The sequence below is a fragment of the Ursus arctos genome, unplaced genomic scaffold (assembly GCF_023065955.2).
Source record: "Ursus arctos isolate Adak ecotype North America unplaced genomic scaffold, UrsArc2.0 scaffold_26, whole genome shotgun sequence".
Lineage (NCBI taxonomy): Eukaryota > Metazoa > Chordata > Mammalia > Carnivora > Ursidae > Ursus > Ursus arctos.
In genome coordinates this window covers 32384093-32399491 of record NW_026622941.1, presented here as the reverse complement: position 1 = coordinate 32399491, position 15399 = coordinate 32384093, and the positions used below count along the sequence as shown (strand labels likewise).

The following is a 15399-nucleotide window of genomic DNA, read 5'->3' as shown; positions in this document are numbered from 1 at the left end:
GGGGCCGCGGGGAAAGGGGGCGGGCACCGGAGAGAAACCCGCGTCTCTCATTGGATAGGCGGAATGCCACTCTCACCCCAGACCAGGGCTCGCTGCGGACTGAGGTTGCTGCTAAACCTAACTGCAAAGGGTCTCTGCAGTCTCTGGCACCAAACCCTGCTGCCACTGGATCAAGGAGCCCTAAGAGGAGGGAAACTGGTTTGATGACTTGTCATCTGAGACCCCAAGAGGGAGGGAAGGGCCAGGCATAACCAGACACCCGGCCCTTTCCAGAGCTTCCCTGAAGGGACCATCTGCTCTGGGAGATTTGACAGGAGAAAATATCAGGAGCAGAGCCTTGACAGAGAAGCACAAACTTCAGTTAAGAATGGAGCAAAATACAGAAATACATATATTTCAACGAAAAAAAAATCACAAGAAATAAAAAGACATGAGGGTTTTATTTGTTTCAAGTTTCCATTTTTGCTTAAATGTAACATGGCAGTTTTCCTGTGGAGTTAGGTTGAACTGTTTGTTCTGTACTGCAGACACACTCCAAAATATCCCCTGGTAGGAACAGTGCTTTAAATGGGAAAGCTTTGCAATAATAACCTCTCCATAAAGAGTAAAGGAAGGAAAGTAAGGCCAAACTGCATAATGGACTTGCCTTGGGCAGTTCGTTTGGTGGCAGAAGTCTTAAAATAATCACCACCACACTAACTGATAATCCATCGGCTTCTTTTCTACTGATATTAGTCCTTCATTCCTTTTGTGCTCAAACCCTGAGGTTGCAGAGAATGTATAAGTCAACCTAAACCTATGGGATCCCAAGCCTGCCTTTTAGGTGAAGGGGGCCAAGGGTAAAACAACTTTTCCCATCTTTCATCTCTGCCGTTTGTCCAGGTAGAATCAGGAAGCTGGTGGAATTCAAGGCACTTCTCAAATGGGGGGAAATGATAGAAAGATTACCAGTAAAATTGGAGGAAGGGAAGTATCTTATTTTAGTGCCACATAAGGAAACAGTCTTCTCACTTGCAGGCTGCCTCTTTTCTGCAAATAGCCAAGTTCTTCATCCACCTAAATTAAGTAGTGATGTTAACTGGTGCTGAGCATGACGCAGCTCATTGGACAACTGTTGGAGAAGATGGCATTGTTATTAAATGCTAAATAAATGTAGGCTCTTACCTTAGTACTTATGGTTGCTAGGACTATTGGCCAGACTCTTCATAAAATGTTCTCTTTATAAAACTAGATGATTCAAATTCATGTATTTGGAAGTGGGAAGGGACCCTAAAGATAATTGATAGAGAACAATACATACGGCTTTTATGCTGGGAACTCACTTACCACTGAATGGAAATAACTAAAAATGTAACGGCAAGTTTCAAAACCTATCGGTCCTGTTTCTACATAATACACCCACTAGTCTTGCATCTCCACTCCAGGGACCCACACCAGTTGTTCCACTGAACTGGACAAATCAGGCATTACTTAGTGAATTTATTGAGCACTTATCCTGTGCCACACCCTGTGTTAGGTGCTAGGGAACTAGACAAGACACACAACATGTTAAAGAGGGACTCAGGAGGCAATGAAGATAGTAAAATATTGTAGTAAGGAATATGTATTTCCTTTTTTTAAAAAAAAAGATCTTATTTTTATTTGAGAGAGAGAAAAAAAAAAAGAACGAGAGTGAGCAAGCACAAGCAGGGGGCGCTGTAGGAAGAGGGAGAAGCAGGCTCCCCACTGAGCAAGAAGCCCAACGTGGGGCTCAATCCCAGGAGCTTGGGATCATGACCTGAGCTAAAGGCAGACGCTTAACCAACTGAACCACCCAGGTGTCCCAGGAATATGTATTTTCAATGCTAACATTTTTTGATTCCTAAACGGAAATGATTTTGAGTAACAATGAACTCTAGCAGACCCTCCCCTAGATTTAAGCAGTGAGGGGAAGGTGAAGTAGCAAAGAAAGAAACTGAACATTGAGGTTAGCACAAAGTTGAAATTGGAAGTGAAAAGAATACTAAAGAAATCCCTGCTATCCTCATTCTTTCAATCCTTAATTCATTCCTTTTTTCAACAAACATTTCTATTATAAATATAGTGATGAATAAGGTAGGCAAGCTCTCATGGAGCATTTTTTCTTCAAACAGACAATGTTATTTTGCATATTTACTGATATAATTACAGCTCTGCATGTGTGACCATGCGTGTGTGCACACACATACATACACAATTTGGAAACAGTATTAAGATAATTATAATTTCTATCTGGCATCAGGGACTTCATGTATATTCAGATAAAGCAGACTATCTACGGGTTATTAGTTATTATTTCAGAGAGCAAAACCTGCACATCTGTTCCCAGAATACATATATTCTTATATATATGAATATATCAAAAGTATCAGCTACAGTGCATTTTACAGTTTGCAAATTACTTTCAGATAAAATCTCCCTTTTTTCTTAAGTAAGCTGGAGAGTCATTATTAGCTCCATTTCACAACTGAGGAAATTGAAGTAGGCCAAGAAAATGTATTCCTTTGAAAGTAAAGGCAATTAAAAAATAGTTATATATATAATACTTGGTGCGTAAGAGACATTCAATACTTAGAAGTGAATATATGGTTTACAAAATGTGAGAATTTAAAGAACTTCAGAAAGTCTCAGTTTCTACCATTATTCTGTGAAGGAGAGAATCAATTATTATAATTTGCTCAGGATCCTGTACCTATTTAGAGGCAAAGGTGAGTCTAGAACCCGGATCCTAGGGCTACGCCTTCATTATTTTTTCACCTCAATGAACAATAACTTTGGTATCTCTTCCAGCAGAATGCTTGCCCTTTTTCCTCCCTGATACACCCAGCCTTTTGAAATTTTCAAGACTGACCCAACAGTGTACTCGTATTTCAGCATCTATAAAAATTTTTGAAAGCATGCCACTTTAACTAGAAATTAAGCAGGATGTAATCAGTAGCTGAGATAAATTTGCTTGTAAGTTGGGGGTCTGCCTCATAAGACTGGGATCGGACTAACTGGGGCTGGTGTTCAGGTACAAAGAAAGGTGATGGAAATGGGTGGCTAGCAGGCAGATTGCCTGTGACACATACTGTCCCTAAAGTAAGAAAGAGGACAACCACAGAAACACTAGTCTGAATCCTCTCTATCTGACAGTCTGGTATAGCACCTATTTGCAAATCTCTAAAAGAAACAGTAGGAAAATTGTGCCTGGTTCTCTGGCTGGCTCTGATTCCCTAATCACTCGCAGAGTTCCACAGCACAATTTATTGGATATTACATTGCTAAACTTCCCTTGGCCCTATTATTGAATTCTTCTGCCATCTATCCCCTCCTCCTTGCACCCTGCATTGGCCCTCTTTCTTGAAACATTCCAATTTCCTCCAACCAGTGATTAAATCTTGGTGAGAGGACAGGAAACTACAGCAGCAGTGCAGCTTTCCACAGTATGTATTCCTTTTCTTTCTCCTCTGCTCCACCCACCGTTTCCTCACTCCGAAGCTTCCCAGAACAGTTGCTAGCATAGCCTGTGGAAGCAAAGAAAGGGGAGAATAAGAAAAAATTTTCCAATCAAAATTTCAAACAAAACTCAACAGAGCAGAAAGACAACAGAGGCTCTGCCCACTAGTACGAAGAGAGTCATGCTAAACCCAGTGTGCAGCTTCTCAAAGAAGATCACATCAGCCCACTGACCTAGCTTTTACACAGCCAATAGGGACTGATTGCAAAGGGATGCACACACACACACACACACACACACACACACACACCAGTACCATGTGGCTGGAAGTAGAGGCGGGGAAGATAGTTTTCAAATAGTAAATCCTGGAAATACAGTCGGCAGTGGCAGTTGGCTACTCGCCCAGGGCCACTAAAATATTTTTGGAGATTAACAGTAAGATTAGAATTCCTTTTGTTTTGTCAGTGACTGCTGTGCACCAAAAGGGCAGATTAAAGAAAAGCCACTGATATTACTGATATTGCAAGGATATCTTTACGCAGATTCTGCTGTTTCACAGTAGAATCCACAATTTCTCCTTACTATCACCCCATTTGCATAACAGGAATCAATGTGTGATATAACAAAAAGGTATGTTACTCCTTAGTCAGCCAATTTGTCCTCCAAATTCTTTCAACGCATGAAACTCATGGGGAAGGACAATGCTCAAATCAATTGTTACATCGTAATTTAGTCTCTGTTATTCATGGAGAGTAGGCAGTCAGTTATTATTAGTGAAGTCCATTGTCCACCTTAATTAACATGTCCTTTCCCTTCTTTCCTAACAGCCACCTATAAACACCGAAAATTTCATTTTCTGAGTACATCGTTGAAATGATGACTACTTTCACATTGAAGTGGACATGGGATGAGACAGGAAAAGACCTTGTTCTACTCTGATCTAGTAAATAGCCGAGAGGCGAGGGATAGGACTACAAGCCTCAGCTCCCTAGGCCACAGAATGAGGGCCAGAATGACATAAAACTGTTTGCAAGTAAAATGGCACCAGCATCTTTTTGAAAGGTCACCTACCCAAATACACACCCTACTCCCCAAAACAACCAAAAGAAGCAAAGGGAGAGGTACAGAGGAAAGAATTTTCCACTTCACCCAAATTTTCAAGTTTAATGGCCTAAAGCTGTTCATAAAATCCCGCTTTTGTGTGTTTAATATCTACTAGATCTGTATTTATGATCCAGTGATCATTTTCTTTTTTTTTCTTTTTTTAAGATTTTATTTATTTATTCGACAGAGATAGAGACAGCCAGCGAGAGAGGGAACACAAGCAGGGGGAGTGGGAGAGGAAGAAGCAGGCTCATAGCGTAAGAGCCTGATGTGGGGCTCGATCCGGGAACGCTGGGATCACGCCCTGAGCCGAAGGCAGACGCTTAACCGCTGTGCCACCCAGGCGCCCCCAATGATCATTTTCTATGTTGATAAACTGTGGGGTTTTCCCCTTATTAGTTTTCCAGTGTTAAGAAATTTTATTAATCATTTCAAATATCAATTTTGGCTTTTTAATTTTTCTGTAATATGTACGTGTTTTCTATTTCATTGATTTCCTCTCTTACCTCCATTATGTCCTTCCTCTTATTTCACTTAGCTTGGATTTTTTCTTTTTCTCTATTCTCGAAGTGGAAATTGATGTCATTGATGTTTCAGCATTTCATCTTTCTAAAATATTGCCTTTAAGGCTATAATATTTTCTCTAAGCAGAGCTGTTGTATATCTGACAAGTTTTAATATGTTATCTTTATTACCATTCAGTTAAAAAATTTTCTAATCTCTGTTTTTCTTTTTCAATCCAAAGGTAATTTAGAAGTATATCATTTAATATATAGTCACTTAGGGGTTTTCCCCTTATTTTTTTGTTTCAAATTTTAAATTTTATTTTTCTCAGAAAAATACTCTAAAAAGATTTCAACTTTTGGCAATATGTTGAGGCTTTGTTTGACATGTTTTTGGTAAATGCCCCCTGTACTCTTAAAAAGATATGGAAGTTCAGCTCCCAGTAATAAAGAAATAGCTATTGTTGAACCCACCACCTTCGTATAAGCTCTGGAAGAAGAAGAAGAAAAAAAAAAAACTATTCGAGGGCATTGGATAATAACCAAAAGAAGGCAGAACATGAAGAGGTGTCTATACATGAAAAAAATGAAATGGCAATCAGAAACCGGGGATGTACTGTATGGTGACTAACATAATATAATAAAAAATCATTTTAAAAAAATGAAATGGCAAAGTGTGAATTTCCCATTTTATATAGCTTTGGTCTTAAGGAGAGGTCCTGATAGGTTCCAAACAGGATAAATAAAACTAAGAGAAAAAAAAAAAAGAATCTTTCTGGGTTGAAGAACCAGAAAACAGATTATAGGTAATAACAAAAGAAAGAAAATAAGAAAGGAATGTCCCAGGAAGAAGACATCCAGAAAGGGAGAATTGGCAGGTCAGAGTATAAACTCTACCCAAATTTTAAACTGACTCCTAAATTATATATACACAGGACAGACTCCAAGCAGTACAGATAAAATGAAAGAATTGTAATAGGTTGAATAATGGCCCCTTACTCTCTGGAACCTGTGAATGTTACATTATACGGCAAAGTCTCTGCAGAAGTGATTAAGGATCTTGAGATCAGGAGATTATCCTAGATTATCTAGCTGGGTCCCAAATGAGATCACATATATCCTTATAAGAGGCAGGCAGAGAGAGCTTTTACTATACACAGAGCAGATGGTGATGGGAAGACAGAGCAGGGAGGGATTTGAGGATGCTGGTCGTGAAAATTAGAGTGATGCAGCCATATGCCAAGGAACGCCTGCAGCCACCAGAATCTGGAGGAAGCAAGGAATGAATTCTCCCTAGGGCCACTGGAGGGAGGGTGGCCACGCTGGGCCACCTTGATTATGGCCCAGTGATGCTGATTTGGACATTCTGGACTCTAGAAGTATGAGAGAATGTTTTTTACTGTTTTAAGACATTTTGTTGATTTAAGTGAGAGGATAAATTTAGTTGTTTCGTTGTGGTGATAATTTGTTACAGCAGCCATAGGAAACTAGTACAAGAATTTAACAGAGATTTCCATTGCTGCCTGCCACAGGGAAGACCGACTTTGGGATTTGAGTACATCCAAGTTAACCACCTTCTGAACAAACAAATGGAACATATTCATACTCTTCAAAAAGACATGGCAGAATCTATAATCTCTACAATGTATCATTGCAATGTCCAGGATATAATCTAAAATTACTATACATACCTGCCTCCCTCTACTGCCTCTTAAAAGAAAAAGAAAAACAAAAACAAACAAAAAATGAGATCCATTCTTAAGAGTAAAGGCAGATATGATAGTTAGGAGACAAGGATTTTAAAACTGCTATTACAGTTATGCTCAAAGCCAAAAAGGAAAATTTGTCTAAAATGGATATTTCCCAGGTGAATTGGAAATCTACACACAAATCTTCATCCTAGAATCTGTTTTCTGAGTAACTCAACACAATTTAATAAATCATACATGCTCATTATATAACATATAAAAAACTAGAAGACATAATAGTTAGAAAGAAATCTACCCAGAAATTGATAAATTATTGTTTCATATTATTAATTTGCTAAGCTTTTGTAACTATACATTTTCTCTGAATTTTCATGGATGTTCCAACAAAAGCTGACTAGTTTCAACTATATCCAAATATATCGTTTTTTTTTAACCATTCTCCCCCTGTCTCCTTTTCAGCAATTATTGTTTATACCTCTTATATTTTCAACATCCATTTTTTCTAGACTTGCCCTTATTATAAATGTATATACAAGTCTCCCTCACAGAAAATTGTTCTGACCCTGAATTTTCCTCTAATTACAGTACAAGACCCTGGGAACTGAAAATTTTCCACTGTGGCCCTCACATGTCCTTAGCACTTTTCAATTCTCTCCCAGGTTTCTTTATAGTTCTGTAAGAACTCTAAAGATCCTTCCCCAAATTCTCTTTCTCTGTATCTTTCTCCCTCTGTCTCTCAATGTTAATTTTATGTAGAATTGTGCTGATTCTTAACTCTCTTATCACTTTACATTTTCTCCTGTATGATATTATGAATTCTTTTGGTTCCAATTACTTCTATTTTTTTACATATCTCCATCTCCAACCTTAGATCTACTCTGCACTGCAGACTCATAAGTCCATTTCTGTACTTGGATGATTCAAAATCATATCAAACTCAAAATGTCCAAAACTAAAATAATCACCTTGGTACAAGTTACAAAGGAACATTATGAAAACAGGACCTTAATATATCTGGGAGAGGAAAAGGAAGTAGAGATGATGTTTACGTATATTTTTACAGGAAGAATTACCAGTATCTAGAACTTAAGACAACATTCCTAGTTAGAACAAAGTGTGAAAGATATAACGTAAAATAGCAGGGCATGCTCAAAGATTGAGATATGATTATGATTAAAGCATAAGCATGAAGAGAATGAAAAACAGATTGGAAACTGCATTGACCTCTTCACTATTCCCCAACGGAGGCACACTCAATCATAGTGCTTTTATTCTTGCTGGTCTCCTGTCCTGAAATGTTCTCCCTCAATTCCTGTGTGAAGACTTTTTCAGATTTTTATTAAAATGGTACCTTCTCAATCAGCCTACCCCTCATCATCTCACTTAAATTTGACTCCCCCCGCCCCCCCCCGCCCCCCCCCCCCCCTGCAGAACTCTCACTTCCTTTTCTTCCTCTTTATTTCTCCCTGGTGCTTTTTATCAACTACAATACAACACATTTTTTTGTACTCATTTGGTTTATTGACTATCTTGTAGAATATGACTACCCTATCTTTCCTTCGGAATTTGAGTTCCACTGTGGCTTAAATCGACTCTCTTTTGTTCACTTCTGTATGCTTATTTGATAGAACAAATAGTCCATGGGGCCTAATAGGTACTCAATACATATTTGTTGACTGTGAAAAAAAAGGATTAAAGAATTAGGAACCCAAACAAAACAGAGCACTCATAATGCCATGTTTTTTGCTTGACTCTGTCTTCACACTTGTTCTCTGAACTTGGGATCTATTCCTCCCTCTGCCTTACCCAGACTGTTTTCAACCAGGTAAATTCTTGTTTATCCTCTAAAACAGTGTTAGCTGGTATTTATTTTGTGAAACTCAAATTCTCCTCTCACAGCCACACCCAGATAGTCACCACTACTTCTGTACTTCTATATTTTACACTTTATTATTCTACTATTACATTTTATTGTATGCATTTTTGGTATATCTTTTTCTTTTTTTTTTAAGATGTTATTTATTTATTTGACAGAGAGAGAGAGCCAGAGAGCACAAGCAGAAGGAATGTAGGAGGGAGAGGGAGAAGCAGGCTCTGCACTGAGCAGGGAGCCTGATGTGGGGCTTGATCCCAGGCCCCTGGGATCATGACTTGGGCTGAAGGCAGATGCTTAACCATGTGAGCCACCCAGGCCCCCCTTGGTATATCTTTCTTTGTTACAAATGAAAAGTTCCTTGAAGACAAGGACTATAATTGGTTGGTTGGGAATTCTGGTGAGAAATAAAAAATCTGTTACTACCCTCTCCTTCCTATTACATGTTATCTTAGAAGTGTTTAAAGAAGGTGACATATGAATTAGATCTTTAAAAACAAATAAATTTAACCAGAAAGAGGGTAAAGAATAGCAAAGATACAGTTTTATTCATGAGAGTTAAAATTACATGACTTTTTTTAGTTTACTTATATTTGAAATGAAAAGCGTAGATTTTTGAGGATCACATTAACTGTTACTATGGAAAGAATATCTATCACTGTTTACCTTAATGAGGTATTAACTCAGACCTTAATGTAAATATGAAATGAGAAATATGAAAATTTGCTGATTAAAGCATGGAAAATTATAAACCCACCTGAACAAGTAGAGAATATGTAAAATTCAAATTTGGGGACTCTGAAATATTGCTTGTTTCTGAAGAAAAGGAGATGAGAAATGCCATTCCATTAGTCTTATTGCCCTTCCTTTCATTAGTCTTATTGCCCTTCCTTTGAGAATTCAGCATTCAGAGAAACATGTAGCACAAATATTTCAGTAATGAGGAATGCACAAAGCACAGTTTAAGAAGAAAGCATTACCAGGGCGCCTGGGTGGCACAGCGGTTAAGTGTCTGCCTTCGGCTCAGGGCGTGATCCCGGCGTTATGGGATCGAGCCCCACATCAGGCTCCTCCGCTAGGAGCCTGCTTCTTCCTCTCCCACTCCCCCTGCTTGTGTTCCCTCTCTCGCTGGCTGTCTCTATCTCTGTCAAATAAATAAATAAAATCTAAAAAAAAAAAAGAAGAAGAAGAAGAAGAAGAAGAAGAAGAAAGCATTACCTACTGCCAGTAAATCTGAGCTTTATGCTGGCATCCAATTATCAAATTTAGAAGCAATACTTAAAAGAAAATTTACTTTAACATTTATATGGACATAATCATTCATTTTTTTTTCAAAAATCTGTACCATTTGACATTGCAATAAAATTTGCTCAAAGCCTGGATTCCTCTCCAGCTGGTTGTCTACCTGGAGAAAGTTGTTATATATATATTTTTAAATATATGTCTATCATGTATACATGACTAGAAACTGCTTACCCTACCTTTTCAGTCTACCTGAATACCTGAATTTTTTCTATGTTGCTATTGCTGTTACAACTTTATTAGTCACTCTAGCTTAAGTGGGTATTTCTTATACTACCGAGAATTCTTTTGTTGAGTAGCAAATTTCCCATATGAAGGCAAAGAAATAGGACAAGGGTCAGGTCAGTTACAAAAGGAAAAAGAGACTACAGTGGTTCATTTGGATTGTAGGTTTGAAAATGATATGAAAACCTGGAGTTTCTCATTCATTGCACAACAATTCTTTGAAGAGGATATTTGCAGAGGTCAAGAAATTGATAGGAAATACAAAGCTGTTGACACAAAGATTACTCCATTCTGAGATAGTCTCTCACTCTGAAAAAAATCTGAATCCCCTCCTATTTAAGTCCTCCCCCCATTTAAAATTCTCTAATGGGGGTGCCTGGGTGATTTAGTTGATTAAGTGTTTGACTCTTGATTTCAGCTCAGGTCATGCTCTCAGTGCTCTGGGATAGAGTTCTGTGTGGAGCGCCAGGTGGGGCTCCATGCTCAGCATGGAGTCGGCTTGAGATTCTCTCTCTCCTTTTCCCTCTGCTTCTCCCCCATCTCTCTCTCTCTCAAATAAATAATAAATAAATAAATAAATAAATAAATAAATCTTAAAATGAAATAAAATTCTCCAATGGCCGTGCATTACAGTTTCAATGTCCAACTGTTTCCATCTTAAGTGATCTGGCTCCTACCCATCTCTCTGACCTTATCTCAGACCACTCAGCTCTTCAATCACTGTGTTCCAGCCATAATTGGCCTTGATTCTGAACCTCAAATGCCAAACTCAGTCCTATTCCTTTTTTCTAAAATGCTCTTCTCCTGGCTCTTTTATGATTGTATTTCTATGATTTTTCAAGTCTAATCTTACATGTTACCTCTCAGAGAAGACTTGGTGATGACGTGACTGGGCATGTTACAGTAGGAGCAACTGCTCTTGGGCCATCAGCTGAATCCTGACAACACTGTGAAATTAAACCTTAAATTCAATCAGGTGCAACAAATGAAAATAGAAATTTCTTACCAGTCTCCTGTTCAGCTGTTTTTCATTCCTCCTTCCTCCTTTTGTGATCATGCTAGAGTGTACCAGCAATAATTCTTGCAACATTAAATGCCAATTTGTTTGGATTCTTTTCCCAACATTCAATTAGATGCTCAATTCCAAAATGTAGACGTCATCCTCCATTCTTCCCTTTCCCTCATTCACCAATTTAATCTATTAATAATTCCTATTAACCATCCTCCAGATCATATTCTAATGTATCACAGTGCTGCCACTCTGATCAAAGCTACCATTCCCTTCTTCTAAGCCTAGTGCGATAACCTGATCATTGGTCTTCCTCCTTTCATTCCTAGTTATTTGTCAAACCACCCACTCTTAAATCAATCATTAAGTTTAGATCACTCATCCATCAAATACTTTATAAAGACTTTACATTCTGGATTGAATGTCTAACTTTTCCATTACAAACAGTCTGTCTCCTCCCTACCTCTCTGACCTCATCTCAAACCACTCAGCTCTTTGTTTACTAAGTTCTATCCACTCTGGCCTTGATTCTGTTCCTCAAATGTGCCAAACTCAATCTGTTGTTCCTTTTTTTTTTTTTTCCCTTTCCACTCAGACTGTATCCTTTTATTATCCGGAAAGAGGAAAAGAACGATCATCAATGGCAATAGACAGTTGTGGAAGCAACACCTAGAGCCAGCTTCACACAGAGGAGGAACACTATGCCCCCTCCTCATGATTTCAGATACTCTACATTCAGAGAAACTTCTCTAGTAACAAACCACAGAAATGACCCCTGAAAGCAGAGTCTTTGTCATTCCTTTTTTCTAAAAGTCTTCTCCTGGTTCTTCACATGATTGGCTTTCTGTGGTTTTTCAAGTCTAATCTTAAGTGTCATCTCTCACAGAAGACTCCATGACAACACTCCTAACCTATCTCCCCCAACTCAGATTCTCTATCATATCACACTATTGTTACTCCTTCATAGCACTTCACTATGAGACATAATATTTGGCATTTAAACATTTGTCTGTATATCTTTTTTTTTCTCTCTATAGAATGTAGGCTTCATGAGGACAAGGACCTTGGCTGTCTTATTAACTACTATCTCCCCTGTGCTAGAACAGAGCACGGCACATGGTACTGCTCAACAAATATTTCAACAAATATTTTAGAAAAACTAAATAACAATTATGACACATGACTTCTTCTTCTTCTTCTTTTTTTTTACTCTCCATGGCAGGCCATATAATGATCAGTGAGCACTGTTGGTGAGCACGCACACAGTCCAGACTGACAATTCCCTCTGGATGTGCGGTCCTGTAGGGTTGTCCATCTGGACTCTCTGGAGCAGGCTGCTTGGTCTTGCGACGTGGGCAGCTGGTGGGCTCCAGACAGTTAGCACTCCATCGCCACAGTGCATCGAAGAAAAGCTTTCTGACATTTTTATATCAAACAACCTGGTGTTTTATTTACTAGTGGTGGTCATTTCCTAATTCCTCCAAATAATTGAAAGAGCCTCATAATTTCTGATTAGGTACCCAAACTTTCACTCCCCCCTCCATAGACTAAATTGCCCTAAACTTGGAGTAAACATAAGCTTTACACCAAAGGGAAGAAAGGAAGAGCTGGAAAGCTACTCAATTAAACCATAAACAGACCAAATAAGGCAGCAGGATCACAAGATTGAGTCCAGAGATACTAACTCTAATTTATTTTTTTTATAAATTTATGAAAAACATTTCTTGAAACATACTAACTTATCCAGAGAAAGACACATTCCTAGGAGCATAAAATGATATTGCGGAGCTACAAAGAAATGGAAATTTTCAGAATATAAACCTGCAGACTGAGAGGCTTGTCTTGCTAGGACAGTACACATAGAAACTTCGCCATGTATTTTCTAATACAGTTTCAATTTCAAAACACCTATGTAGGTAAAATTTCATGTATAGAGGATAACAATTGCTTGAATGTAAATCTCTTCAAACCTTACCCCCCAAAACAAGGAGCAACAAGGAAGGTAAATAAAGCCACATGTGACCCAAATCTTCAGCATTGCTAGAAGAGAGAAAATATCTTGAAATTCAAATTACTTGTAAGTAAATAAATAAATACCAAATTCCAGAGTTTTCACTGCTGCTGTCTGACTGTATTGTATCTAAAGAATAAGAAAAGGGAGGCTAAAAGATTTCTTGGGGAACAGGGCACATATGAGGTACAGGAAAAACACCCTAGGAAAAAAAGAATTCAGCACCAAAATCCAAATAGTGGTCTGAATCTGGAAATTCACAGCACCAAGCATCTGGAAGTTACTTGAAAATGAGAAGGTGGTAGCCTTAGAGAATTACTGCTGGAGGAGAAAGGTAAATAGAGAAAATTTGTGCCTCTTGGGAAGATGTGGTAGTAAAGAAGAAAAAAAAAGAGTAAAAAGGTGGGTAGAGAGAAGTAACAATCTTACAGAAACAAAGAGGACAAAAATGAAACAACTTGGCCAGCTCTACCAACACCAAAAGAAACAATAGCATCCTTTAATTAACTCTAGTTTGACAAACTGTAAGAGGTTACTCTCAAACCAGGAATCTTGTTCATCAGATGTTCAGAAATAGAAAAAAGTCAAATTTCATACAAAGCTATTAAAGAAGAAAATACAAACTGTGAATCAAAGATTTCAGTTGAGAAAATTCTCCACACACACACACACACACACACACACACATACACACACACCTGGAGAAAACTGCAACATAGCACTTGAATCAGAATTTTAAATCCTCAAATGAGAATTTAAAGGTATTTTTTTTAAAGTAAGAATTAGGGGAGTCTGGGTGGCTCAGTCAGTTAAGCGTCTGCCTTTGGTTCAGGTCATGATCCCAGGGTCCTGGGATCTAGTCCTGCATCTGGCTCCCTGCTCAGCTAGGAGTCTGCTTTCTCTCTCTCTCTCCCCTGCTCATCTCTCTCTCAAATAAATAAATAAAATCTTTTACCAAAAAAATTAAGAATCAAAAATTTAAAAATTAAGAATAGAAATGGTCCCCAAAATAACAGCAACAAAACTCTCATAGGAAGAAAGCAGCAAGAGTTTAGTTAGCTCAAAAAAGAAATTTAACAAAGATATAAACCATTTCTTTAAAAGGAAAGAATAAATTACAAAATGCTCAAGGGATAATAAATCCAAATGAAAATTTAATGAGGGCCATTGAAGAAAGGAAGAAAAACAATCAAGAAAATAAAATGAGATAAAGAAATAAAAATGATTAAAGAGATGGTAAATGAAACAGAAGGCAAGCTAAGGCCCAGTGTGCATATAACTAGAGTTTCTGAAGAAAAGGATAACAATCTAATAGTAGTAATGTTTAAAACTGTAATCTAACAAAGCTTTCAAAACACAGCTGAATTTACATACTGAAAGGGCCCCTTGTGTACCTTGGAAAATTGACCCAGAACAACAAATTCTCAAAATCTTAGTAAAACTATTAGTCTTTAAAGATGAAAACAAAATCATCAGGATTCCTGGACAAAAACGTTAAATTATAAAAAAAAAAAAAATACACTGCTGCCAGACTTTTTAAGAGCAAGGCCACAGTGTAGCAGCATTTCAAAAAACTAAGAAAAGTATGAGCCAAGGATTTTCTATCCAACAAGTATCAAGCCTATAAAAATGAACAACTTTGAATGAGAAGCAATTCAAGATACACGGTAACCAGGAGCTCTTCATGAAGCTTCTACTGTAAGATGAACTCAGTGGAAAACAAAAGACAACTGGGAAGATTCTACAAAAGGACAGAAGATGAAAATTTCATTTACTTCACTGTAAAACTAGTACAGGGTTAGATGTAGATTTAGATTTATTAGGGAAAGTAGTATGTAATCATGTATTCTGTCAAAAAAAAAGGCAACTAATAAATGGAAGGAGAAAATGGAATAAGAGCATTGGCTGTTATAAATGTAATGGGTGGGAATCAAAGAATGCCATTTACATTTCACAAATGGCAGAGTGAAACATTAAGCAAGAAATAAGGTGATTAAAGGCAGCATAAAAGGTATACGCGAATAGGTGTACGTGAAGAAAACATAAGACAAAACTCCCTCAGTATCCAAAGAAACGTTAAATAAAGGAAAGAAGGATTAACAAATACAGAAAGAGGTAAATACAGAAAGAGGTACAGTAAATACAATACACTAGACACAGTAATTATAAAATAAAATTACAAAAGCAACGTATCAATCATAACAAT

The 15399-nt window shown here is 37.7% G+C and overlaps 1 non-coding gene across 1 annotated transcript; it reads right to left on the bottom strand.

Moving 5' to 3' along the window:
• Positions 1–11768: 11768 nt before the first annotated feature.
• Positions 11769–11973, bottom strand: LOC113258106 (small nucleolar RNA U3). The gene has a single exon (XR_003317121.2). It is a non-coding gene; the product is annotated as a small nucleolar RNA U3 (small nucleolar RNA).
• Positions 11974–15399: the final 3426 nt, after the last annotated feature.